Source organism: Sinohyriopsis cumingii, unplaced genomic scaffold, assembly GCF_028554795.1.
Source record: "Sinohyriopsis cumingii isolate HCF-2022 unplaced genomic scaffold, ASM2855479v2 utg001825l, whole genome shotgun sequence".
NCBI classification, from domain to species: Eukaryota; Metazoa; Mollusca; class Bivalvia; order Unionida; family Unionidae; genus Sinohyriopsis; species Sinohyriopsis cumingii.
This window is the reverse complement of record NW_028316064.1, coordinates 381,294-408,607: the sequence shown is the minus strand read 5'-3', so window position 1 is coordinate 408,607 and position 27,314 is coordinate 381,294. Positions and strand designations below refer to the sequence as shown.

General features: G+C 35.6%; 1 long non-coding RNA gene across 1 annotated transcript; it reads right to left on the bottom strand.

The window, feature by feature from the left end:
- Positions 1–9,499: 9,499 nt before the first annotated feature.
- Positions 9,500–20,510, bottom strand: LOC149771480 (uncharacterized). Its single transcript, XR_016418270.1, has 3 exons — positions 17,972–20,510; positions 12,526–12,828; positions 9,500–11,818 (listed from the first exon to the last, which is right to left on the bottom strand). It is a non-coding gene; the product is annotated as an uncharacterized LOC149771480 (long non-coding RNA).
- Between the last annotated feature and the right edge of the window lie 6,804 nt (positions 20,511–27,314).

Here is a 27,314-nt window from a genome sequence, read left to right as displayed (position 1 = left end):
TCGGTTCTGCGTGGATTAAATATTGGCCATTCTACATAATTTGGGGGTCAAGTGTACATAGGCAGGTGGGTGTGTTTAAACAAGTATGCATGTGCACGGGGGCGGGGAAGGATCAAGCTTTGTCAGATGTTTGCGTACGTACTATTTGCATTTTTTAAAAGTAGATTAATGTCAAATCTACCTTTATATTTACTAGGCCTTATATAATAAAACAAAGGGCTCTGTTATTTTCAAAAGCTGAATTTATAGTTTATTATTTAATTGTATGCAAATTATTATATAAAGTGACTTGGCAAAAGCTGTTTAATTAATGCCGCTTTAATTAAAGCACTATTGATGTAATTTGCCAATTTACTGAATTTAACACCATTCTCAAATAAAAAATATAATGCTGACTTGAAATAACTTTATGATGTCTGCTTCCATGGAAGTATTATTTTATAATATGTGTTTAATATAATAAAATATATAGTTCAGAGTTGACACTAATATTAAGGATCATTCGTATATCTGTTGTTAACATAAATTATGCATAGAACTTATGTTCTATTTCAGAAAACTTTAATAAGTATACCATTCCAGTTCTGAAAATATTACTCCCAACAAATTAAAATAATAAACGATGACAAGATGAGAGCTCAGTTATTTTGAACAGGTAAATAAAAGTCAGTTATAGTAGAGGCAAGCAATATATGGCAGACGATGCTAGATGCTGAAATACCTGTACAAATCTGCCATTTTGCAATTCATTGTGGGTAAAATTCAGGAATGCATTATGAGTTTGACTGGTATTATGTTCTTCTTTCTAATAAATTGAATTGCTGCAAAGCGTGGAACAGACAACAGTATAACATTGTACTAGTATCACACACAATGCCTTGCAGAAAATTACCCACAGTGACTTGCAGAAATGGCGTTTTTGTCCAGGAATTTCAGTGCCTGTTGTCATGTGTTATACATTCTAAATAAAATTGACTTTCGTTAAGCAGCTCAAAATATATCAAATTTTGTAGTTAATTTTTAACTCAAGTATTCACAAACCTTGAAAGGCATACGTAATAGACTGTGTTGTAGACGTTTGAAATTGGGCGGCTGGCTGATTATTCACTAATCTGCTGCTCAAAGCGTTTCTTTTTAACAGTCTTCTTCTTTTGTTTCTGAGTTGACTAGTTGATTCACTTTCTCTTACTGTTTCATTTGCATTCTCCATTCGTCCCTTTATGAAAACGTATGGTTTACCTACTTTTATGCCATTGAAAACAAGCACATACTGAGAAGTGCATCAACAGTCAACTCAAGAAACAAAAGAAGAAGACTGTTAAAAAAGAAACGCTTTGAGCAGCAGATTAGTGAACTAAATCAGCATCCATTTCAAACTTTACACCACCACATGATGAGGAAAAAGATAAATCTAGAAGAGAACCGTCAGCAACAGATAGTGTTTCACAGACTTGTGATGAGGTCAATGCAACCTGTTCTGTCACAGATGAAATAGAGCAGGATCCACTTGTGATTAGCTTGCAAAAATGGCAGAAAGCTAGAAAGGATGTCCGAAAATACAGTGGTATTGGAGTAATTAAAACATATAGGTATGCAGTACCGATCAGTAAGATCTGGCATTTTCATGCTTCATCCTTGCCATATTGAGTCCTGCTTGACACAGTCAGCATAGCACCAGAATACTGATATGCACATTGTCTGTTACTCTATCCATCTATTGTTTTACAATTTGGTTTTGTGCTCAAAAGCTTACATTTTTTAAAAACTTGTATTCATTTCTGAACACATTAATTGTGTGTATATATATATATATATATATATATATATATATATATATATATATATATATATAGTGTTGATAAAAACCTGATTCATATGATTTTGTTAGACCTTTTCAACATACACCAATGTATTTATGGATATTCAAATTATCTAACTGCATTGTCAGGAAATTATAGCTTTTTCTCAGTATGGTATGTTGTCATATCTGTTTCAGAAATCCAAATATAAAGCTTTAAATTTTTGACGTAACTTTTTGTGTTAAAATTGTTTTGTCGAATTTTAAGTCACTGTAACTTTTAGATCAGATTACATGTCCTATATAGGTCCAAAGTCCAAACCCATACATGATGTCCTGTCTGTAAGAGGAAAATTCATATTGAATCACGGTGAACCGTATTCATTTTTTCCAAAAAAGATATCAGCTACACACACATTGTATTTGTTACTGAAACTTTAAGATAACATGAAACATAAAGTGTCATCGATTTAAAACAAAGCTATATATACCAGTGAAATTTTATATGACAAAACATTGTTGAGAACATTGATAAATGCACAGAATATAACTGAAATCAGCACTTCATTAAATCTTGAGTGCCAGTAAATCAGAGTTGTTTGAAAGTGGGGTCAATTGTTTTGCTGAAGTCTTTAGCTTAGCTGTAGCTGATATTGTCTCACTTGCTAAAATTAGGTACTAGTTTTTTGGGCACATAGGCATTCTTCTGGTTGTTGAAATTAAGAGTATAGAGCAATGATGATGTGTCAAAATCTAAGTTGATATCCGCTAATAGAAGATAACATGTCAGATCTGGTTGTTTAAGCCCGTAGCAAAAATAGCATCCACTTTATGTTGAAACATTAATACACAAAAAGGCATTTGAAGCACGAATCTTCATTTTTGTTCATGCAGGTGGTAATCTTGTTGATTCAGAGAAGTAACTGAGAGACATTTTAAAAATACCATTGTTGATGCATGGTTATACTTACCACAAATACGTAGCCAATATTACAGTTAGCCACTAGGGTGATATCAATCAGTATTGATAGTGACAATGTATAGTATTTTTTTAATTGTTATGACTGGGGGAGAATTCTTTATATGCCCATTTTCATTCAAGAGTTATAAATTGGTGTTCTCTATATCTCAGTCCATTCTAGTTTAAGGAAGTGATGGAAAAAAGAAGAAAAAAGAAAACACTGTCAACACTGTGATGACAAGTTTTCAGATCGACACTTCAGACGTCATAATTGCAAAGATGTTCAGTGTGAATCAGGTGAGGAGGAGGAGCAAGGATCAGTTGACGAAAATAAACAGTATATTGAGAGCACAGATTTACCTTGGCAGACATCAGCGCTGCCCTTGCCAACGAATATCAGAGAGGAGGATAGATAGATGTATTTTGAACCAATTCAGAGTCAAGGCATCTGTTCCTCAGACAGTAAAAATGACAATAGCATGTACCAAGCAGATTTGGAAGATGCTATGTTTGACTGTGAAACATAATTTGTTACTGAAAAATCATCTGGAAATGATTATATTTGGTGGATTCTAAAAGCACTTTTAATGTGGCAGTACTGTTTTTTATACACAATAGAGCCTTTTCTTATATTTTGATTCTAATAAGATCTGTGTTGTACTTGTGCTCAAATTTATCAGATTTCATGAAAGCTTTGTATCAGGACTTTCCATTAACCATTTACGGTGCGGTAAGAATTTGCGTGGATCTAACTAAACTGAATTAATCAGTTAAAAGAGAGAACCACCCACTGCCATTGTTTGAAGAATCCCTTGCAAAACTAGCAGGTGGAACATTTTTCACCAAACTTTATGCAAATTCAGGCTTTTGGCAGATAAACCAGTCCGAAGATTTACGCCGCCTTACAACTGTCATTAATCATTCTGGCAGGTTTTATTTTAATCGCCCTAAATTCTGAATCAGTTCAGCACCTGATTTTTTTCAGAAAAGGATGTCAGAAAATCTGGAAAGACATGGGGTAACACTGGCACATGGTCGATGTTCTTGTTTTGGGGTAAATGCAGAAACAGCATCACGAAAGACTAGAAATCGTCATGAAATCATTTCAAAAGGCCTGCATCACTTTGAACGATCAAAAGTGTGAATTTTCGAGACCATACATTAGGTTTCTTGGGCATGGTGTTGACGAGAATGGTTGCCGACCTGATTTGGAATAGTCAAAACTATAGCTGAAATGGAAACAGCAAGATTCATAATAGAGATTGGACGATTTATCCGTATAGCAAAACAGCTTGGCAAATTTGGTGAAAATTTGGCAGAAAAAAATCAATGATATTAGGTGAGCTTTCCAAATGTAAAATCTCGTGGACTTTTTGTCCAGATCAAGAAAAGGTTTTAGAGATATTAAGCAAGACATTATATATTCACCAATTTAATTACATTATTATCCAAACAGAGAAATAGTTATATCTGCAGATGCTTCTTCATTTGGACTAGGTGTCTGCTACTGCAGAAACACGATATCGCTCTGAGACCGGTGGCGTTCGCATCGCGAGGTTATGTCAGACACGGAGCAACGCTATGGTCAAATTGAAAAAGAGGTCATTGCAATCACTCGGGCATGTCAACGGTTAGGTAGCTATTTAATTGGGTCACAATTCAAACTTAAAACTGACCGCAAGCCATTAGTACCACAAATGAGCACAATATCTTGGGGGATTTACCCCCTAGAATTCAACGTTTTAGAATCCGTTTGATGAAATTCAACTTTTGTACAGTATATGTTGTTGGAAAAAATGTATTAACAGCTGATGCTCTATCCAGAGCGCCTTTAACTTATAACTCTGTGAGTGACAGATAATTTCCGGCTGAAACTAACGCCTAGTTTTATCTCGTAGTTAGTAATTATCCCGCATCAAATACTCGACATGAACAAATAGTCTGAATATCGAAATGATTCGATTTGTGAATAAGTTGTACAATTCTGTGAAAGAGGGTGGCCAGAGAAACCCACTATTGACAGAAAACTTCAATCGTACTGGGCAGATAGAGGTGAATTTACAATTCAAAATGGTTTTTCAATGAAAGGTACGCATCTGGTCGTACCAGAATCATTTCAAAAAGAAGTCCTAGAGAATTCACGATTGTCGCCAGAGCATAGTTAAACGCCAAAACATCAGTTTGGTGGAAAGGACTAAGCACTAAACTATAACACTTGGTAAAGTCTTGCCAGAGTTGCATCGAAAACTCGAGAGATGAAGCTGAACCATACCAACCGAATTTCCACGTCGATATTGGCAAAGAGTCGCTTCAGACTTGTTTGAACTGAACAGTCAAATATATATATATTGGTTGTTGATTATTTTTCACGATACATCGAAATAGTACAACTGCAAGGCACAGGTTCAAAAGCAATTGTCAATCATCTCAAATCAATCTTTAGGCGACACGGTATACCAGAAGTAATAGTTGTAGATAATGGTCCGCGATACACATCCGTAATACTCAAGGAACATGCGACAAATTACGGATTCGGGCATATTACAAGTAGTCCAAAATATCCATAGAGAAATGGTCTTGCCGAAAGAGCTGTTCGAACAATTAAAAGAATGCTTAAAGAGCAAACGATCCTTACATAACTCTTTTGACAAATCGCGCAACACCATTACCAAATGGAATACAGCCCTTCCAAATTATTGATGGGAAACAGTTACAAACTACATTGTCAATGGCACCAAAAAACTTACAACCGAAATGGTCGGATTTGAGCAAACTGAAGATATCGGAAAACTATAAATAGCAAAATTCAAAAGAGAAATATAATCGTCGATATTGCGGCATAAATATGAAAGAACTTCAGGTATGGAATAAAGTATGGATTAAAGATCATTTTTCTTCAGACATTTTTTAACTCTAGGGCATCTACACGTCGTACATACATGGTAGTAACTGACCAGGGAGAGATACAGCGTAAAAGGAGAAATTTAATTGTCATACCTACCTTACTATCGGAGCCGCTCAGAGTGACTATTTCAAAACATGATACTTTGTCTGACTCAGATGAAAGCAAACCAGTGTCAACCAATCAAAAAGGATATTCCACACGTTCGAGAAGATTGTCAAAATCACCCGATAGACTGAATTGTTTAGAATGCGGTCATTAAATCACGTTTCGTTTTAATGTTAACTTTCTTAGGAGGGGAGATGTAGTGTAAGCTTAATTTAATTAGCTTTTATAATGGCACTTGACAGTAAAGCTAATCAGATATTTCATACTGGATTAGAACTGATATACAACAACAGCTGGTTTATGTTATACATTCACTAGGGTTTATGTTCCACGGGAAGATACTTTCAGGGCAGTCTTTACTCCCCTTCCTTAATGTACTGATGTATTGTATATAATAATAGTATAGAACGCCTTATGCAGTTATTTGTTAATAACAAATAACATTACAGGCACATTTTAAAAATTTACAGTCGGTTCAGAACTGTTTCTTTGAATATTTGCAGAAATATTCTACAGTATACTAATACCAATCTTTTCTTCGATATTTAGATCTACAAATATATTCTGAAGGGTATTTAGGCATGCGTTACGAGAAACCATAACGGTTGGACAATTTGAGCAAGCGGTTTTGTCATCTTGAGCAATCTTAGTAGTGTCATTATTGTGGTTTAGGATTTTGATTAGTTTTCTAGATCAACTAACTGGTTGTGGATGTTCATAGTCGTTACTTAATTGGATATCATTTTGACTCGGCCACTTGAGAAATGCTTCTAATATGTATTTACGGACAGAATAGATTACATCCCAAATGAGCACACGTATATGAGTCAGCGCCGTTCCATCGAAAAAGTTATTTTACATCACGTTCCTCCATATAGACGGCAAACCTGTGCGTTAGTGTTAACGCTACTACGTTACAATAATCCAGTATATAAATTGCTCTCGTGGTTTTGCCAGATCCTTGTCCGCCAAGAAGATAAAGTTTATTACGCCCAAGTGGATCTTGTATCTGTGGCACAATTGGAATTGCCACTAGGTCATTAACCGTTCCATACTATTCTACTGTATGCGATTGATCATTGACCCGCGTGGATAGATTATTGATTCATCAATGACCGTATGGAGTATTGGGTATTGATATCAATTTTGATTCACACTTGTTTTAGAAGTTTTAAGAAAACAATACAGTTTAGTCAATGTGTAGAACACTAGAATAATTTCGAGCAGCGATAAATGTTTGAATCAATTTAGACGAGAGTGGCTTTGCTGTGGAATTTGTTACTCTATAGTAAATTAGTTATAAATATGCGAGTATCAAAATTCTCAGTAGAATGTAATGATATTTACAATCATCTCAATATGTGTCATGAAAATTTCACACACTTGTACTCGCGCGTGTTGTCTCGAACGAATAAATCTAACTCTCCCAGGTCTATAACTAATCGTCGAGACAGACACATTCAATCATTTGCAGCTACGAAGTTAAAATTTGACAATTATTTTTCATTCGATATATTTCATATGATATTTATTTCGGAGTTGCCTCATATAATGGTGTATGAAACTAAAATGTTATTACGGCGATAGAGTCAACAAGATGAATCTATATCAACACTGCTAAAATAAAAAGCACCAACGTAATAAGGATCCGTCCACGGTCAATTTGCCGACGCGCATTAGATGAGCTGGCGAAAACGTAAACTGTACGATTTGTGTAAAATCTTCCTCAGGAAGTTGTTCGTTGACTGAACCTCTGACAACACCGTGCAGTGTCAAATAAATCTGGTTGGGAAACAAGCAACTATATCAATGTTTATGCTATCACTGACGTCCAAAGACCTTCATGACCGTATCCTCTGCAAAACCTTTGGATATATTCCGGAAATGAATTTGACGTTGTCTGCCAGTTGATTTTTGTCTCCTATCATCCACATAAATGATAATGTTGTAATATATATGTAGTTGAACATCGGTTGCAACAACAATTAATTAATCGTGTACATGTGCTGGTCTAAAACATTTTTCGGAGGGCAACACATACTGATCGATTCGCTCTGAGTCAGGATCCCTCTCATACAAACAGACAGACACATGGTATATTAGTGTACTGTTGCTTTCTACCCATACATATTATTATTATTAGTAGTAGTATTAGTAGTAGTAGTAGTAGTACTATTATTGTTATACTGTTATATGTAGATTTTCCTTGCAGATTTGTATATAGTTACTATTCCTCCGGATACTCAAACACTATTATTTCAATATGGTAAATATGACAACATATTCCCTTTTACTGACTATCCAACCTGAAAGTTGAAACCTTACTCTCTGAGAAATGAGAACAACGTTTAAAATATGAGAGGCTTTATGTGTTTTGTATGTCAGTCTACATCTTAATGTATTACCGTATTTCGTCCGCTTTAAACTTCCAAGATTTTGTCACCAACCTTCATTTGATGCTTGCTACTAAGAGACACCTCCTTTTGATACAGAGAACCCAACTAATTTATAACATCCAAGCAAACCTGGCAACTTCGTTATCTCCTACAGCATTTTAGATGATTTAATTATTATTTAATCTGTCCATCTCTCCAAATGTTCTTCAAAACGGTTTAGCTACATAGTTTTCTTACATATCGCTCCAGTCTAATACTTTCTTCTTCCACGGTTTCCGTACTTCCTCTATCCATTTTGTATATATATATATATATATATATATATATATATATATATATATATATATATATATATATATATATATATATTTATATATATATATATATATATTTATTCATCTATTTTTTCTCAAGGCACCCATATTTACTAAATCACGTACCTACACCTACTTCCCATACAGACGGAATATGATTGTCTTACCCTTATTAAATGGACAGATCCCAGAGACCACACAAATACTAAATGGTGCTGATCCAACGTTTAGGAATATGTCCTAGTTATCCAGATTTGTTATGGCGTTGAACAGCTACACAGTTCTCTTTCCCAGATCAATGTAAAAGATCACATTACAAAAAAATAATTATTCGCCTCTTATTGTATTGGAACCAGGCTAGTCATGTTGTGGAGGTGGCTATATTTACCATTCGGCCACGTAAGCATCTAAGTGGAGCTTCTAACTACAAGGGTATAATATTATGAACACGTGTCACTGAAACTACAGTGAATTATAAGTGAATTATAAGTTATTTTGTTTAGAAGCTTCAATAGTTCACGGCATATCGTCAAATATATGTTCTTGTTTGTTTTTATACTGGCTGAAAAAATATCGAACTCAGTTATCAGTGCTGGTTTTCATCCTTGAACCTGTTTCCTTTTAAACTTACTTAATTTGCGTCTAATGGACATGTATATGTCAATAGATTATTATATTTTCCGTGTGCATCTGTGAGCAAATTATACATAAAAATAGGAAAGCAGTGTATCCATGTCGGCAAATGGTACATAAGAACAGGAAAGACGTCTGTTCATGTGGGCAAATGATACATAAGAACAGAACAGGTCTTTTGTTATTCTGCATGATGACATAGAAGACGGCATGATGAATGGAGGCAACGGTATACATAGGTAAAGACAGTAGGACAAATGGTCGGATAGACGTTGGTTTTAAAAATACCCTTGTATCCTACTCCGAAATTAATCAATAATCATGATAAAGAACACAATATATCTTCCTCACTTTCAGAAAATAAACTGATTCTTAGAAAACGATGAATACTTTCTCGAGATATTTTATTTTAGCAGAAAACAAATGAACACAAACATCTGATATCAGTTGATAGATATAAAATTATTACTTGGTGTACGTTTGCTATGTGGCCAGTTATAAATGGAGGGAAATATGAATTGGTAAGTACATAGTAGTACATGGAGAGAAATACGAGTTGTAAGTTGATAGTTAACCTTGGAGAGAAATACGAACTGGCAAGTACATAGTTGCACTTGGAGAGAAATACGAACTGGTAAGTATAATGTCATACTTGGAGCGAAAAACAAACTAATACGTAGCTAGCTATACATGGGAAGAAATAAGAATTATTAAGTAGCTAGCTATACATGGAGAGAAACAAATCGTTGGTCTGCCTTGTCTGCAATTTGGGTGAACGTACAAGTAATAGCTGCACTGATATCAGTTTAAAGAAGGATTACTAACACAAAGACAATCTGTCTGATGATAAAGTTTAAGCTAGCAAAGAAGGATTACTGAAACAAAGTCAATCAAAGTCAATCTCTCTGATGATTTAGTTTAAGCTGTCAAAGCATGAGTTCTAAACCAAAGGCAATCTATTTGATGATTTAGATTAAGCTAGCAAACAATGATTAGTAGACAAAGCCAATCTCTCTGATGACGTCTTGCTAGCACAGAAGGATTACTAGACAAAAGCAATCTCTCTGATGATTTTTTTAGACTAGCAAAGAAGGATTTCTAAATCAAAAGCAATCCCTCTAATGATGTTTAAAGCTAGCAAAGAAGGATTACTAAGAAAAAGGCAATCTCTCTGATGCATTTTTAAGCTATCTAACAAGGATTTCTATATCAAAGGCAATCTCTCTGATGATGTTTTAAGCTAGCGAAGAATGATTACAAAGAAAAATGCAATTAAATAGATTGTTTTAAGCGAACAAATACATTGTACAATCTTACAAATGACCTTTCTTGAAAACTTGCGTGTGATAAATAATATTGCCACGCTTGATGAAACACATGTAGACTCCTGGATTACAGATTACTACAGGAATTTGGAAATAACCTACACATTATTTTATATTAGCTGACATTGTTTAGTTGCTGAGTATCAGCAGACATAACATGCAATTTCAAAGCAGTAACTTGACGCCTTTATAAATGTATTCATTCTTATTTATCGTGTTTATTCTGTCAACTAGTGATAATTGCTTAGTATCGTGATATATGATATGCAATTTCAAAGTAGCAACTGGACGCCTTTCTAAATGTATTTATTCCTATTTATCGTGTTTATTATGTCAACTACTGATAATTGCTGAGTATCGTGAAACATGGCATGCAATTTCAAAGTAGTGACTGGACGCCTTTTTAAATTTTGTCATTCCTATTTATCGTGTTTATTTTGTGAAACTGATTGTTGAAGTCTATGTTTATATTGGGGTTGTACTCGTTTACGTCCAGAGAGAGGCACTGTCGTTAAACCAACGCCAGGGATTGAGTTTCCTTCTTGGAATACAAATTATGTTAACAAAACTTCAAACTGACACATACATTACATTATTTCTTCGTATTATTTTGTGGAATTTTGACTTTAGATAATAACTGATATATTTCTGGAAAATGAGTCATTGAAGCAAACAAGCTAGCAAGAACACATGTAACCAGGCCGCAGAATAAACGATTAACTAAAGATACAAATAACAACAAACAAATGTCTTAAGAGTGATCAGTTTAGTTTTAAATTCCTGCTTAGAAGCGATTTTGTGGATGTGAAGGAGAACAAAGATATAAGTACCGTTAGATAATAAAACTGACATCACTACATGCATGAAACTTACATTTCTTATTTGTGACGTCGCCCTCTTAGCAAGAGAGGTGGTATATTGGATGTGGGTGGAGGTATCTAGAGGATGACCTCCATCGATGTTATAGCCCGGTGGGAGTGAAAAAGAATAGAATTTCATTCGAGAACCGAGCAAGAATATTGGGAATAAATAAAGCAATACGAGCCCCATTAGAAAAGAAAAATAACATAACAAAATCAAAAGTACTTAAAATCGGCAATTCCAATTCACTCTAAATTATGTCATCAGAATTTAATAGCAGTGTCCAATTTGGATTTATTTCATCATAATAACGAGTGGTGAAAAAGCACAATGTCCACGACTGATGTGCATCATTTTCCTCCCCTGATAATGTATCAGCGTCTTCCTATTTCATCGACTTCCTTTCATCTATGCTTTATCCCTTCATGGACTTCCTGGCCCTTTATTCTGACCTCGTCCTTCTTTTTTTTCTCGGACATCTGTCTTTAGACTGTCCTGTCTCTCTCTCAGAACGCTGTTCCTTAAAGGACAAAATTACCCTTAAATCTATGTATGTACCACTTCCTACAGTACATAAATTCCCTCACTTACGTTACTCAGAAGCATGAATAAAAATCAGAACACTGCATATATTCTGACTTAATACCGTAATACATTATGTTCGCTTCACAGTGACAGGTCATCCATTGCCACGTGAGCGGTCTATCGAACATTACCGTATTCCTTTACCTATGCTACTAAATGTTCGATTACTATTACATAAAATTCAGAAATTCTAACTCACAGCAATTTATAACCTTCAAAATTATCTGAACGTCACAAAATCAAATATAAACAGGTAATTATCGTTAACTCTCGACAATCAGTATCGTCCAAACAGACAAAGTAAATTATTTCGTTTAGCCGTATGAAATCCTACACATATGAAAATTTGGATCGCATGCAATCAATTCTACCAATGATCTAATAACTGCAAAATTCAAAAGTGAATTGCCTAACAACTCTAGCATCAAAACATGTCCATGAAATTAAATAAAATAAATTGCATAACAACTCTAGCATCAACACTTTTCCCGAAATTGAATGAAACAATGCATAACAACTCTAGCATCAACACTTTACCATGAAAGTGAATAAACGATACATAATATGGAACATAGTCATATCAAACACACTTGAATAAAAGAAAAACAAAAAAGAATATTGCGTGAAATGAAAATTGCGTACCTTAATGCTGTTCTCTTTCAGAACTCGTGCGTCCTAGCACTAAACCCTGTCTTTTCTTATAAGACTACTTGATCCCTTTCTTGTTTAACGAAGAAAGCATTATTATCTTTAGGCTTCATCAGGGCCAAGCTTCTCCTTTCTCAGTATTTTGGACTGAAGAATTTCGAGTAAGGTCGTTACGTTAAGTTCAGATTGCTCTTAAAGTGTACGTCTTAATCTATTCTGGTCTATCGTAGGCTGGGTTCCTACATTTTCCCAGGACAATCATCGTTTCTTTCAGCTGATTTCCAGACAGCATAGAATCTGTAAAGTACGGCATATACATTTCCCTTTAAAAATGATAATGTGACATGGGTTCCTATCAAACGGTTAAGGTTGATAGATCAAACGTTTACGTCCTCAGGACAGAGTAGCAATGCCCCTGGTCAATCTCACTCAGTCATAAAATTTAGCCTTTCAAGTTTTAACACTGACGCCAGGGAGAAAAGAGGAAAGGTCGAAGTGACCCTTTACAAAGACTTTTCTGGCCTAAACACGTTACAGTTTTAATGTTCAGTGCATTCAAAATTCGACACTTCGCATAATTTCTCTGTTCATTAAAAGAATCTAGTATTGCATGAAAATCAAAGCAAAAGACTAGCTTATATATGGAAATACCAACGCATTACGCATATTAAATTGTTACCTTTGTTTGTTGTAAGTGAGTGTGTATTGCATCATCTGTACCGAATAAATTATTGTACAGACATAAAACAACATATTGGTTATGTATTTCATATTTCGTTTTCTTTCTGTGAAGAGAACGGCATTCATAAACAAATGCAATATATCGTGTGTAATTGTACAATTTTGGTAACGACTGTTGATGAATATTAAACATGGTATTTCTAGGGCAAACGTTAGAGTTATACAACCTTGGAAGAATGAGTTTATATAAAATGTTTCATCCGACAAACTCTCGAAACAAGTAGTTAGTGAAAACATGTATAATGATGATACAATACAAACAAAATAGAGATAGGGCAAAAAATGAGAAACGTCCAACTCTTTTAAATGGCAGACGTCTTCATGATCACGATTATTGATTGCATATCTATATCGTATTTCTGGCAATTCTCTTATTCTTCGTCTCCTTGAGTTATACATATTTCATGTTTTATAGTTCTTGTAGTGAGTGCTCTTGTTTTGTCTTTGTATTTTGGATTTGCTACCCACCATCCCCCATATACTATCCACTACCTCACATTTACTTTCCGTGCATTGTGAGCAATACATGGTTATCAACCATGGACCAAAGAAAATTTGATTATATCCAACAATCCACTACCACTTACAAAAGTAGGATGTGTAACAAGTCGATTGAACTTGCACACTATCACTCGCAAGATGGTACGAGCGTTTTTTATGCGTATGCTCTCATTATATACATGCAAAAATACTATCGCAAACTAAAGGTTACTGATAGCATACACAGTGTATCGCACAAAAGAATTATAGATAAGTTGTTACGTTTTATTTGCATTTAAACAGACATAGACATATACAAACATAAAACACACAGTGATAACGACTTTGAGCAGCATCTCGCTTTTCGATGAGATTTGGGTGGCACAGAAGTGGTCTTAAGGTTATTTAATCAAAGATGTTTGACACATGCCTCTCTTCACAGTTCATTTTCTAAAACGTCTCCTTATAGCTGGTCCATAGACTAATACTCCCTTTCACATAATTTTTGTTTCCTTACCAAATAGTTGTGTATGTGATGAGTGTCAAATTAGCATCAATCTATATGAATACAGTTTTACACTGCAATCCGTTGCATCACCAGGTATGGATGCCCTTTCATAAAGCATTTCGGCACCGACACACAACACTCTAAATTATATGTGAGGCTTTATCGGCTTGTTTGCCAACCGTAGGGACTAACTTACTGAGGTTAGCTTCTGTAATCCCGATGATTCGCATGCATTCTCCTACTTCGAGGACAAGATTTCCAGGATGGAAACTACATTCACGTTTACCTTCATCAAAATAATATTATTGTTATTTATAGTATCACAAGATTTATATAAGTAATGTCATGGTTGGTTATGTTCTAGGCCTTGTATTTCGGAAGAAAAGTAATTAGTTCATTAATCAAATACCAATCTAAAATTTTTCAGTCCAGCCTGCTATAAGGAACATCTCCATTCCAAGAACAGATCTGCTTGCAGATTATTGATAATGTACATCACCGGTCGACATTTTGTTTCAACAAATAGTTTAAGGTCACACCGTTGTCCAAAAACAAAAATGTGTCTTTGTTTCCAAGTTTTCGACTTCAATCATTTAATTCAAAGACATGACAATGAACACCAGAACTATTAAGGGACGGTCTGACTAAGAATGAAAAGAAACAGAACGTGAATTTTATCTTTTTCACTTTGTTCTGCGTATTAACAAAAGACTGGAATTCACATCCATACTTTATGTGTAGTTCATCGCATTTATGACAAATGTATTCAAGAGTCTTTATTGTGTCACTGTCCAAGTTGTAGCTTGATTCCAGTAGGATACAAAATGGACCATTCAATTGTAAACGACATTTGTCTTGAAGTCTTTGAAAACTGTTTTATATATGTGTTGTTAGTTGCTTTAAATCCTTGTTTGTTATGTACTTCTAGGACAAATTCCTAAAATAATTTTCTTTCTTGGAAGATTGATTAGAATAATTTTCATATTAATTGGTTTATTAAGTTACATTGTGATATTCTAGAGCCAGTTAATGCCTTCCTTGGTACGAAATTTAAGTGATTTTTCTCATGCATGCAATAGATATTACACACATTCTGGTGCTATGTAAGGTATATGTATCATATTTGGAAGAGTTTCACATTGTAACAAACATGGGGGGGGTGATTTGTATGTATCTCTGTATTTAGAGTCTTCTTAGAGTTTAGCTATTATTTCTTTGATTATAGGTTGTAGGTGGCGTGACAATATTTCTCGAAACTAGTAGTTTGTCATTTGTTTTAGGAGCAGACGTCATAATGTATATTCTTGGCGAGACTTGATGGTACCATATACTGATTTCGTAAAATGAATTCTCCCTAATTTCTTAGCATAAGGAAGTCAATTGATGTATTCAGGAACAGGTATTTGCCAATGCTAGGTATGAAAAAGCGTACGTATGGGTCATGCAATTTGTAAAGCGACAGAGACCATGCCAATCTGAAATTAGGATATAGTGAGTGTTTGAGTGTTGGTTGATTGGAAGAATTTGTATGCTGCACGTGTGCGTTTAAGAACCCTACAGCAGAGAACGGCAGATTTCGTGTCGTCCATGGAAATAACAGAAACAGTGACGTCAAGCCAGACTAACAGAAGTGTTGTTTGATTCGCTCGGTAGTGAGACCCACTGTTAGTTATAGTTATGTAATGATCGTATATACTACATTTGCGCATACATTTAGAAAACATCTGGTCAGTTAGTGCTTGAATTTACACAGCAGATTCCAAGACACTTCCAGATAAAATATGAAGCATGGTACGTGGCTTCTAAACATTACACTATTTGTGTGCATCAGCTTTATTATGAAATTAATTTCTTACTGACATCAAAGCAAGAACAGAGTTTCGAGCTATTCGAGGGTAGGAACATTTTTTTCTAAATGTTCCAGCCCTACCGACCCGAAAATCATTTGTTGGTCACTTATTCACGAAGACAACCGTGGATGTAAAGAAATTGTTGTGTGAGTTCCTTTATAAAATGATCAACTGCTCGTATAACACTAATGATATGCTCAAATGTTGGTCACTTAAAATTTCAACCCAGAAGCATTTAGTATTTACATTATTCATCAAATACACGCTAATGGTCCGGAGTTATAAAGTTAGCTGGATATTTTGCCTACCACCATGAGTCGCTAAATCTTGAAACCTTCGTGTCACAATGTCATATCAAATCTTGCATCATATTTCACGAGCACAACACTTGTTCGGGCGACCTTTGTATCCTTAAGTATCAGGTTCAGTATAAATTGCTTTATCTTTAGTGCAACTACGCTCTTATTTAGGATTCTTGTCTAGACGTATGATAATGAGACAGGTTTTCCTGATCTAAAAGAATGTACAAAGTTAAAACCTATTTAATTTATTTTTCCCCTGGCTTAAAATGTGTAAAACCTACAAATTCGACCGAATAATCGCAAGTTGTATTACTGAGGTAACAACTTTGTTCTCTTTTTTCTTTTCTTGTTATTATTACCGATATATTTGTTGCTGCTTATGTTGTTGGTGTCTGTTATATATGGTGTATTATGTGTGATATGTCTATAAATTAAATATATGCTTACAAACACTAACTATCCTTTCAAAAATGTAACCTTATATTAATTAGTGACTTCAGCTTAAGGAATATTAAGAATGCGTCTTCATTAGATAAACCAAGATTTCATTGTTAGAGAAAAAACGACTTTCCGTATATGCAACAAAAGTGTATTTACGCGGACGGTTCGGGTAGTGGATTATTGCATTCATATCGCACGGATTAGCTCACGATATGGAACCTACAGAAACATCTCCACGGCACCCCAATCCATAACCAAATCCAATCTGGCAAAGATAAAGTAGACCTATTCAAACAATAAGAAAGCAAACAGATGGATATATATCTGAATCCATCTGAATAATATTATACAAGTCTGGTGTGTTGTTAAAAGTGCATTTAAAGCAACAAAACAAAAACTCTCTTCATAAAAAGGAATATATCATTTCATATGATGTATTAAGTTCAGTTTAACATCCCGTTAAGCACTGAATGGCATTGTTCGGGTCAAGGTCAACAATTGATTACTCCAAAATGTCAGTAAATTCAAGATGCTTGAGTGAGAATGATTTTAAGCCTGTCTCCGATAAAGTTTGCAAAATATATTTGCTTTGTAAATATATCTTAATATTAGCCAATAATAATACCACATCGAGAAGGATTACTCTGCAGATGGTAGACATATAGTTCCAGAGGAGGTAAATCTAACCAGAACATAAGCTTTTCATATATGACGACAACATACTCTCAACGAACGGAACTACTATTTTGATATTTGAATCAAACTGGTAATACCAATACAAATTACTGGATGATTATGGACTGGCGGGGGAAACCTACTGTAATATGATACCAGCTATACGATTAATAGTGCAAGGGGTGAGTGGGAATACTCATACGAAATGCCTATTAGCGTCTTATGATACCAGCTATAATTTTAATAGAGCACTGGGTAGTTTTAAAATGGTAAGGCGAACTAATTATTAGCTTGCTATAACACTAGATGTATATTTGATAGAACACGGAGTGACTGATAAATGGTACAGTGAAATAACTATTAGCGTATTGTCATTCCCAATGTCTGTTTAAAAAAAGTATTTGGTGATTTGGAAAAGGTAGGGTACAATAAATGTAACTTACTTTGATGATAAATGTGTGTTTAATTGAGCGTGAGGCGCTTGGGGACTGGTTCTCTTGGCATCCGTCCATCTACGGGACACGATGGTGTAGCTCCAGAGTAAGCTTTTGTTTCTCCTTCAGTCTAGTTCTTCTCTTTTCAGCTTGCTTTGTGTTTCTGACTTCCTCAGCTTTTTGAACGCCCTGCCTAACAGCTAGGCGCCAGGTGGAACGGTCGTTATCATTGCTCCCCCAGTCGTTGATGTCGGCCGTCTTTATGCCCTTCTAGCCAACATCTTTGTAGCGCAGACGTTGTTGTCCAGATGATCGTGCACATCCTACTAGCTCCCCATATAACAGGTCCTTGGGAATATGGCCTGGGTCCATTCTCTTGATATGTAAGCGCGCCAAGGTAACACGGGAGAAAGCCTATCCGAAGATGCTGAGGAGGGCGATGCGCCGGTAGTTGTTGCAGTCGCTACGGTGTCTTTTTTCTTCTACAAAGTGACGATGTTGGCGTCACGCATGTCCTGTGGGATGTGTCCCTGTTCCCAACATAGGCAGAGGAGTATGTGTAGGGGCTGGAGCAGTGCTGGTTTCCCGCTTTTGAGGACATCAGGCGGAATGCCGTCGCTTCCAGGATCCTTCCCACAAGCAAGGCAATCGATGGATTTTCTGAGCTATTCCAGGGTGGGTGGTGTGTCTAGTTCCTTTATAACAGGCAGGACTGGGGTGGCGTCCAGGGCGAAGTCAGTGACGATGTTTGGGGTTCCATACAGCTCGAGATAGTGCTCAACCCATCACTGCAGTTATTTCCCTGGTCTGTGATGACTTCGCCCGTCTTGGACTTGATGGGGGCAGTCTTGGAGTTGGGTGGCCTGTCGACTTCTTGATACCCTCATACATTCCTCTTGCATCCCCGGTGTCGGCAGCTGTTGAGGAATGACATAGTGTAACAAATGTTAGGGTCGTATGATGCAAGCTGTGTGTTTAATTGAGCATTGGGTTATTGGGGAATGTTAGGTCGAAATAAATATTAGCATATCTTGATGCCAGCTATATGTTAATAGAGCATGGTGATTGGGAACTGGTAGGGTGAACTAACTGTTAGAGTCCTATTATGCCAACTATATATTTAATTGAGCAATGAACGATAGAGGAATAATATGGATAAATAACTTCTAATGGTGCCAACAAATGTTACTCGCAAATGTATGCCTTTAATTTCATCCTAGGCCGTGAGCTACCGTAGACCGTGAATTACTGAACTTTAAAGTTAAATAAGTATGATAATTGACTGTAGTGAAATAGATCAGTATTTTCTCTACCGCGTCGATAAGATAATGACCAAGACATTTTAGCTATTTTTAAAAGCTTGCATTGTTATGATAAGATAAGACCCTATACATGAAAGCGAAGCAAGTTTATATCCAATATTGTGCATTCTTTTCTTCCAGTGTTTGGTGTGCTCCTTTGCTTTGAATTCGGAAAGAGATTTATGTTACTACAGACATTTGTTATGCAAAAATATAAACATAACAGAAAATGAACGATAAGCCAGGGATATGGTAAGAAATTCCCTATCAAGTACGGCATTGATAGGAAGGTCTCAATGGACTATTTTTCTAGTGAATTTTCATCCGACAATGACAGATTGCAGAGCAATGAAAATGATATTAGACTGAAGTTACAAATAACAACAAACTAATGATTTTTGTAGAAAGCAGGCATGTGAGATTTTGACTACAGCAATCAGGTTAATTCCTTATACAACTGGTGTTTTTATGCTGAACCAAGACCACCAACCCTCTTTTTCACATTCATTTTTGACAGGAAGGAGCTATTTTGAATATTTTCCTGTGACAAGGCAGCTACAAGATTCAGTATGTTTCTTATGTATGAATAAAGTTCACTAGTTCTATAACAAATTACCAAACAAACCAACCTATTTTCAAGCCTAACTCAAAGTAAATCTTAACCACATTACATATTTAGCTTCTGTGTGAATTTAGACCTAATCTCAGACACCGAAAATGCACAAATCTCAACAAAAATTTAAAATATTGTTTATGCACCATATTGACCGTAATTGGAGATGCCTATAATGTATCATGTTGACAGCGATCTCAGACTCTGGTCATTAAAGACGTTGATAATCATTAATTAGAACTCAAACATTATCCTGTAGAATTCCGTTCTATTTGGTTTATATTTGTTATTCTTTATAATTAGTCTATATACCTTGATTTGATGATTTCCTTATAGTAATCCGGAGTAGATAGATGATAATTAATTAGTGTGCCTGTTGTTTCAAATTCACCGATTCTGATAGATGCATGTTTCAAATTCACCAGGCCGATTCTGAATCCAGGTGTCAAAATTCACCAGGCCGATTCTAATAGATGTATGTTACAAATTCACCAGGCCAATTATGATAGATGCATGTTTCAAATTCACCAGGCCGGTTCTGATAGATGCATGCTTCAAATTCACCAGGCCGATTCTGATTCCGAGTTTAAAATTCACCAGGCTGTATCTGGTTCCGAGTTAAAACATGTCATCAAGCTGCTGCTTTTATGATGTTAAGTATGTCGTTCATGATATTCGTCTACCTACCAGCATTTATCCCATGATCTGTAATGTGGGGGTTGTTGTGGTTGAGGTGGGGTGCTCCCTATAGTTTATCTAAATTATTATGGAAGTGCCGCCCAGGCTCGATTTTTGTTGGAAGTTAAAAAAGTGAAAGATAGATGTAAAGTTCCTAGCCTCCAGTCACCAATGCCGACGGTTAAATGATTGAATATAAACAAAAACGTGAAATTCAACGACTAACAATTTAATAACAATTCAATAGTGAAGTGATTCAAATGTCCCAAGTACTATCCTGCAGCTCGACCATGTAATAGCCTATTATATCACTTGAGTATTAGTGTGAGATAGATTTCCACCTGTCTTTGTATGCTACTCATCTGTGTATTCTTTCTCCTACTCATCCTAGTTCCTTCTGCTCTTCCTCCCGACTTTCTCCAAATTCCTTCTCATCCTCGAATTCTTTACCTCCTCCTCCACCTTATATACACCTTATATACACTGACTAGACGTTTGTCGACTCCGACTGCTCTGCTAGTCTCACTTCCGTCTCACCTCTTGGGGACTCAGACTCAACTGAACCTGAAGTTATGTCCGTCAAAAAGCTCCTTGTGAAAACACAAAGAATGTACGATATTTTTCCTTAGCCCTCTCATCTCACACTATATTCAACGTATCATCAGATAATGGCTATTAAATTTCTTCTGTCACGAATTCATTAACATCGATTTTGTAAGGTAAAAGAACGTCGTAATAAAAGCACGCTATAAATTACTTCTCATACATACATCAATCAATCGTGTCACATCAGTACACATTCCTAATCCCATTATACTACACAATATCACAACAATCATTTCTTGACATTACAACTCATAGAACGTACACAAATATTCATCATCATTATCATCTTTCACATCATCTTTATTTCCTTCCATGGAAGATTACATGATATAAGAATAAATCATCTGAATATAATCAATAGAGAAGTATTTTTTTAAAACAACAACAACAAAACATTAATATTAGAATTCAAATTCTTACACTATATCAGTCAACAAAGTGTTCGTCAACTGCATAAGTTGCAAGTTTCATTAACTTATTTGCAGAAGACTGCTGCATACAGGACGAATAGCTTGGAGTTTTCTTTGTCGATTACACCTGATGGTAACCTTTTACCTAGAAGATATTTTTGTTGCAGCTCATCTTCTGCATTAAATAACGCAATGCGCGGGCTCAGTGGAAATTTATCAGTAAGGAAATCACAGAAAGAGTTTCTAAAATTCGACATATAAGGACAGCTAATACAACAATGAAGTATCAAGTCTGTATACACATTCCCACATCTAATTCACATATCGAGCTGTGTTTGAGGAACAGCAGCCCATAGTTTAGCTACATATGTAAATACCTTAGTGTGTTGTCTGGTTTATCCGACTGCCACATAGAGGCAGGTCGTAAGTATTCGTGCATCGAAGAGAATGTGTCAAAATCTGCTTGATTAGACATACGAACTCTCCAGAGGCTATTTACAAGACCAAGAATTTTTGACCTTACAATTTCTTTCCAATTTTGTTTATCTGGAATTTCAGAACGATGAAAATAATCAATTAGATACCAGAGCAAGTCAAACTTCTTTGACGTATAATATAAATTTGAAATTAACTCGTAGCTTGACATGTATCCGCTCAAAATGAAGTGAAATAACGCAACGTTAAACACACGTTTAGTATATACGTTGTTAGGCATCAAAGGCAATCTGTGTAAAAACATAAATTTTCTTCTATCAATTTCGGACTGCGCTGATGTTCATCCTAGCATTCCCAGGGCGATGTTTGATCTTGTATGTGTTTGAAAACCTTGTGAATGTTCGGCAAAATACCTCAGAGTTTTATCCAATAAAGAGAGGTCACTTTTTGAAATGTTACACCATAATTCACTTCTATAAAACATTGAAAGGAAAATTACCTTTTTAATTACATTTGCAGCAACCAAAGGATTTAAACCATTCGGTTTAATGCCAGTACCAAACAGACCATGAAAAGATTGTTTTCCTTTCTTGCATGCATCAAGTATTGCGTCATGTGGCGTCAGCTTTGAGTTAATCCACTGACCCAGGTGTGTTGCCGAATCAGTAACCCGCAAACATGACGGGCCAAGATACTATTTCATATCGATATAATTCTTGTATTGTGGACCGAAAATGATAATGTATGACTTTGTGAAACTAAGCTCGAATCGCCACTCATTACTGTAGTCGTATGCTATATCTAACAGCTTTTATGGATTGATAGGATATATAGCCAAAAGTGAAATATCATTAGCTAGGGTTGGATTTCCCACAGCTAAGGATCCAATCGTTGCTCCAAATCCACTATTTTCTAACTGTAGCAGATAGTCATTTATAAATATTGTGTACATCAAGGTTGACAAAACACCCCCTTGTCTCACTCCTTGGCCAATTGAGAACCAATCTAAAATTGTCCGTTGACAAGAAGTTTACTCAATATATTTGTATACATGTTAAACAATATCAGAAAGGATTTACCCGTAATTCCCAACATGAATAATTTAAAAAGTAGTCCTTTGTGCCAAACGGTATCAAATGCCTTTTTTGTATAAAAAAAGCAGCAAAAACCCGTGAACCCATGATTACATTATATTGTACTGATTGCAACAGCACAAAACTCACTGTTATGCAGCCTAGACCTTTTTGGCAACCGTGTTGTTGTGAACTGGGTATACTTGAATTAGTATCTTTGAGACAAGTTACCAAACGTTCATGAATAATGTTCTTAAAGGTTTTGTAGATAACAGGCGCAGTGAAGTAACAGGCCTGTAACTTTCGAGGGAGTTCTTTTATTTTATGTTACCTTTGTACAGTGGTATTACTATCTCATTTTTGCAATCTACAGGTATGTAAGATTGATCAATCATCTGAGTAAATAAAATTGTCATACACTCGATGAGGTAGTCGCTCCCATATATCAAATGTTCATTGCAAATTTGATCATGGCCTGATGCTTTTGATTTCTTTAGACTTTTAATGATTTATCTTACTTCGTTTAAGCTGATACTGGTCTGTAAGGCCTCGATATGGCTTACTCCGTCCTGTAGACCCCGATTTAATTCTCTCTTTATAAATTCATAAAAGTTTCCTTCAAAACTATGGCTAAAATTTGGCTTGTGAATGTCCTCATAGTATCTGGAAAGCCATTTACGATGGAATCATCAACACTGACACAAACTCCATCAGTTGATAGTTCCTGACAAAAATTTATATTGTTCCCTCTCTTAATGTAGATCATTTTCCAAAATTGTCTTACATTGCATTCATGTGCTTTTTCAATTTCTTCATATACCTCCCCCATATACTTTTCCACTGCCAGATTTTGAACGTTTCTAAGTCTCTCTTCTTATCCTTATAATATCTGTACAAATTATATTGACATATTTCGTCGCTTTATCTCTCCTTAGAATTTGTTTCTACGTTTTATTTTTTTCTTTGATGGGGAGGCACCAGACAGATGCATCCATCCCAATTCCCCCCAAAAATAAAAGTGCTTTTATGTTCTCTTGTATTCCCCTAAGGTGCGTGTGTATGTAGTCCTTTTTCCAATATAATTTTGATCAAAACTTTATTTAAATACAAACTTTTGATGGGTTGTTTTTTCCCATTGTATCCTACATATGCTATATGTGCATTTGCTATTTTGTTTGTATGTTATAGGTTTGTATGTAAGGACTGAATTAGTGTCCAAGTTCCCTTCAAGTTTTCCTATGATTTGATTGGTTTAATTATATATATATATATATATATATATATATATATATATATATATATATATATATATAGTTATCTGGTCCAAAATTTATTTTCTATAATTTGGAAATGTGATTTTAGATTTGAATCAGAAACGGTTGCATTTATAAAGGAAAAAGAAAACAATTATATTGTTTTAGGTGTGTGATTATGATGAGACGTTTCTCATTTTGAGATATAAAGTTATGCCCTGTTTAAGAAAACGTATTTCATTTACTTTCCCTATGCTTCCCTTAAATTATGGGCAAAACCTTGTCTTCCAGTGTGGTTTAATTTGGGCCATATCTGGTGTATATGGTACATTTAAAACAGAAAAGTGATCGAAAAGGGCCTCAATCAAATATATAAAATATATATTAGTTAACTTCCTTCACGTTAAAAGGGTAACCCTTAGTGTTAAGTTTACTCCTATCTCCCTGTCTATGTGTTATGTCTATCCATATCCTTCGTATGGGTTTCGCTGACACTCTTTCCCAGGCCTGTTCATTTAGCGTAGCACCTTGTGACACAGCCTTGCGACGCCTATGCCCCATACTTATCCCATGCGAAGGTTACCTATGTCCCTATATACAAAGGAAAAAACTAGAAGGAGAAGAGGGATATGTTTATTAATTTAATAGTAAGTATTGGGATTCATATTCCCTATATTGTTGACTACATTGTATTAGTTGTATTATTTTTGAGGTACCGAAGGAACAATTCAGTTTCTGCTAATAGGATGTAATTAGTAAATTGTTTGTTTCAATGAGGTGAGAGATGATGTTAAAGCGCACCAGCCGGCGCACAGACCGGGGCATGCCTCCAAATTAAGAGTGGTTTTCTTGGAGTAATCCTACTTGCTCAGCAATCTTCCCAGGAGAACTATTGACCATTTGCATGATAGGTATGAACTTATAATTAGGGTCTAAATTGTAATCACACACTCTATCTCAATTCCGACTCTATATCGCTGTGAACCTTTCCAAACAAATTTACCTGACAATGTCCTTCTCGCTGTCTGTCCACGTGTGGACGGATGAGAACACGCCCGTACACCCCGCGGGTTTACTCTGACCTCTGAACAAACCTTTAATATGTTTATGTGATACAGGAAGCCTTTGTCTAGTTGGCACGATCAATCACCTCTGTCGATTCAAGGCTGCGTAAGAGATTAGACAGCAAACACATTATACATGTATTAATATCTGGGCTTAGCAACCGTGACATAGCCAATGTTCAGTAGTAGCGGCCTACATGTCAACATGATGCCCATACTCTGTGATATCAATCTACATGTCAACATTTAACCCATGCTCAGTGATACTGGTGTAATGGCTACACTTAACCCATGTTCAATGATATCATCATTTAACCCATGTTCAGTGAGTATCATTTGGATTGGTGAAGAGAATGATGCTGGTTCAAATCAGGCAAACATTTAACTGAAGTAATGAGTTGCTAGTGTCAGATTATATCAATGTATTGCTAGTGTCAGATCGTAGCAATGCATTGCAAGTTTCACCCTAGAGACATTACTTGCTAGTGTCAGATTGAAGTAATGTATTGCTAGTGTCAGATTGGATCAATTTATTAATAATATCAGATTCGAGCAACTTATTGCTAGTGTCAGATTGGAGAAAAGTATTGCCAGCGTTAGAAGGGAAATATGTATTGCTAGTGTCAGATTCGAGCAAAGCGTTCTAGCATCAGATTGGAGAGGTATGCCTCTAGTGTCATATCATGCGTTTATGTTTCAGATTTGAGCAAAGCAAATTAAGTATCAAAATGAGTAACGTTTTGCTAGTACCACATTGAACCAATGCAACGATGTCTTCAGACTCTAGAGCAGTGTATTGATATTGTCAGATTGATCCAATATAACGATGTGTTCAGACTGGAGTAATGGTTTTCTAGCGTAATATTGTACCAATATAACGATGTATTCTGACTGGAGCAATGTATTGATATTTGCAGAATGAATAAACGTAACGATGTTTTCAGACTGCAGCAATGTATTGGTTGTTGTTGTTGTTGTAGGGTTTAACGCCATTTTTCAGCACGCGATAGGCTATACATGGCGGCCAGTATAAATGGTGGAGGAAAAACCTGGGGAAACCCCGGAAAGAACCACCGACCCACGAGAAGCTACTGGCAAGCTTTCTCACATACCCACAAGCAATGCATTGGTATTGTCAGACTGGAATAATGTATTGGTATCGTCAGACTGGAGCAATGTATTGCTATTGCCAGAATGGAGCAGAAGATTTCTGTATTGTATTGGTAACGTTAGATTGGAGCTGGATATTTCTAGAGTCACACTACAACAATGTAATGTTAGTATTAAAACGGAGCGTTCCTTGTGTCAGACGAGAGCGATGACTTGTTAGTATTAAATTAAAACAGTGCGTTGCTAGTGTCAGTCTACAGCAATGTAACGTGAGTATTAAAATAGTGCATTGCTAGTGGCAGACTATTTAAATGCAATGCTATTATTAAATTAAAACGGTGTGTGTCTGATGTCAGACAAACGCAGTTTGTTAGAATTTTTACGGAGCGTTCCTAATGTCAAACTACAGCAATGACTTGTTCCTATCAAATAAAACAGTACGTTGCTAGTGTCAGACTACATAAATGTAATGCTGGTATTATAGTAGTGCGTTTCTGGTGTCAGACTACATAAATGCAATGTCAGTATTAAATTAAAACAGCGTGTATCTCCTGTCAGACTACAGCAATGCCTTGTTGGCATTAATTAAAATAGTGCGTTTCTGATGTCAGACTACAAAAATGTAATGTTAGTATTAAGACAGTGAGTTTCTGGTGTAAGACTCCATAAATGCAATGTTAATATTAAATCAAGAAATCTGTATCTTATGTCAGAAACATCAATGACTTGTTAGTATTAAACTAAAACAGTGAGTTTCTGGTGTCAAACTACATACATGCAAAATTAGTATTTAAAGTGTGCGTTTATAG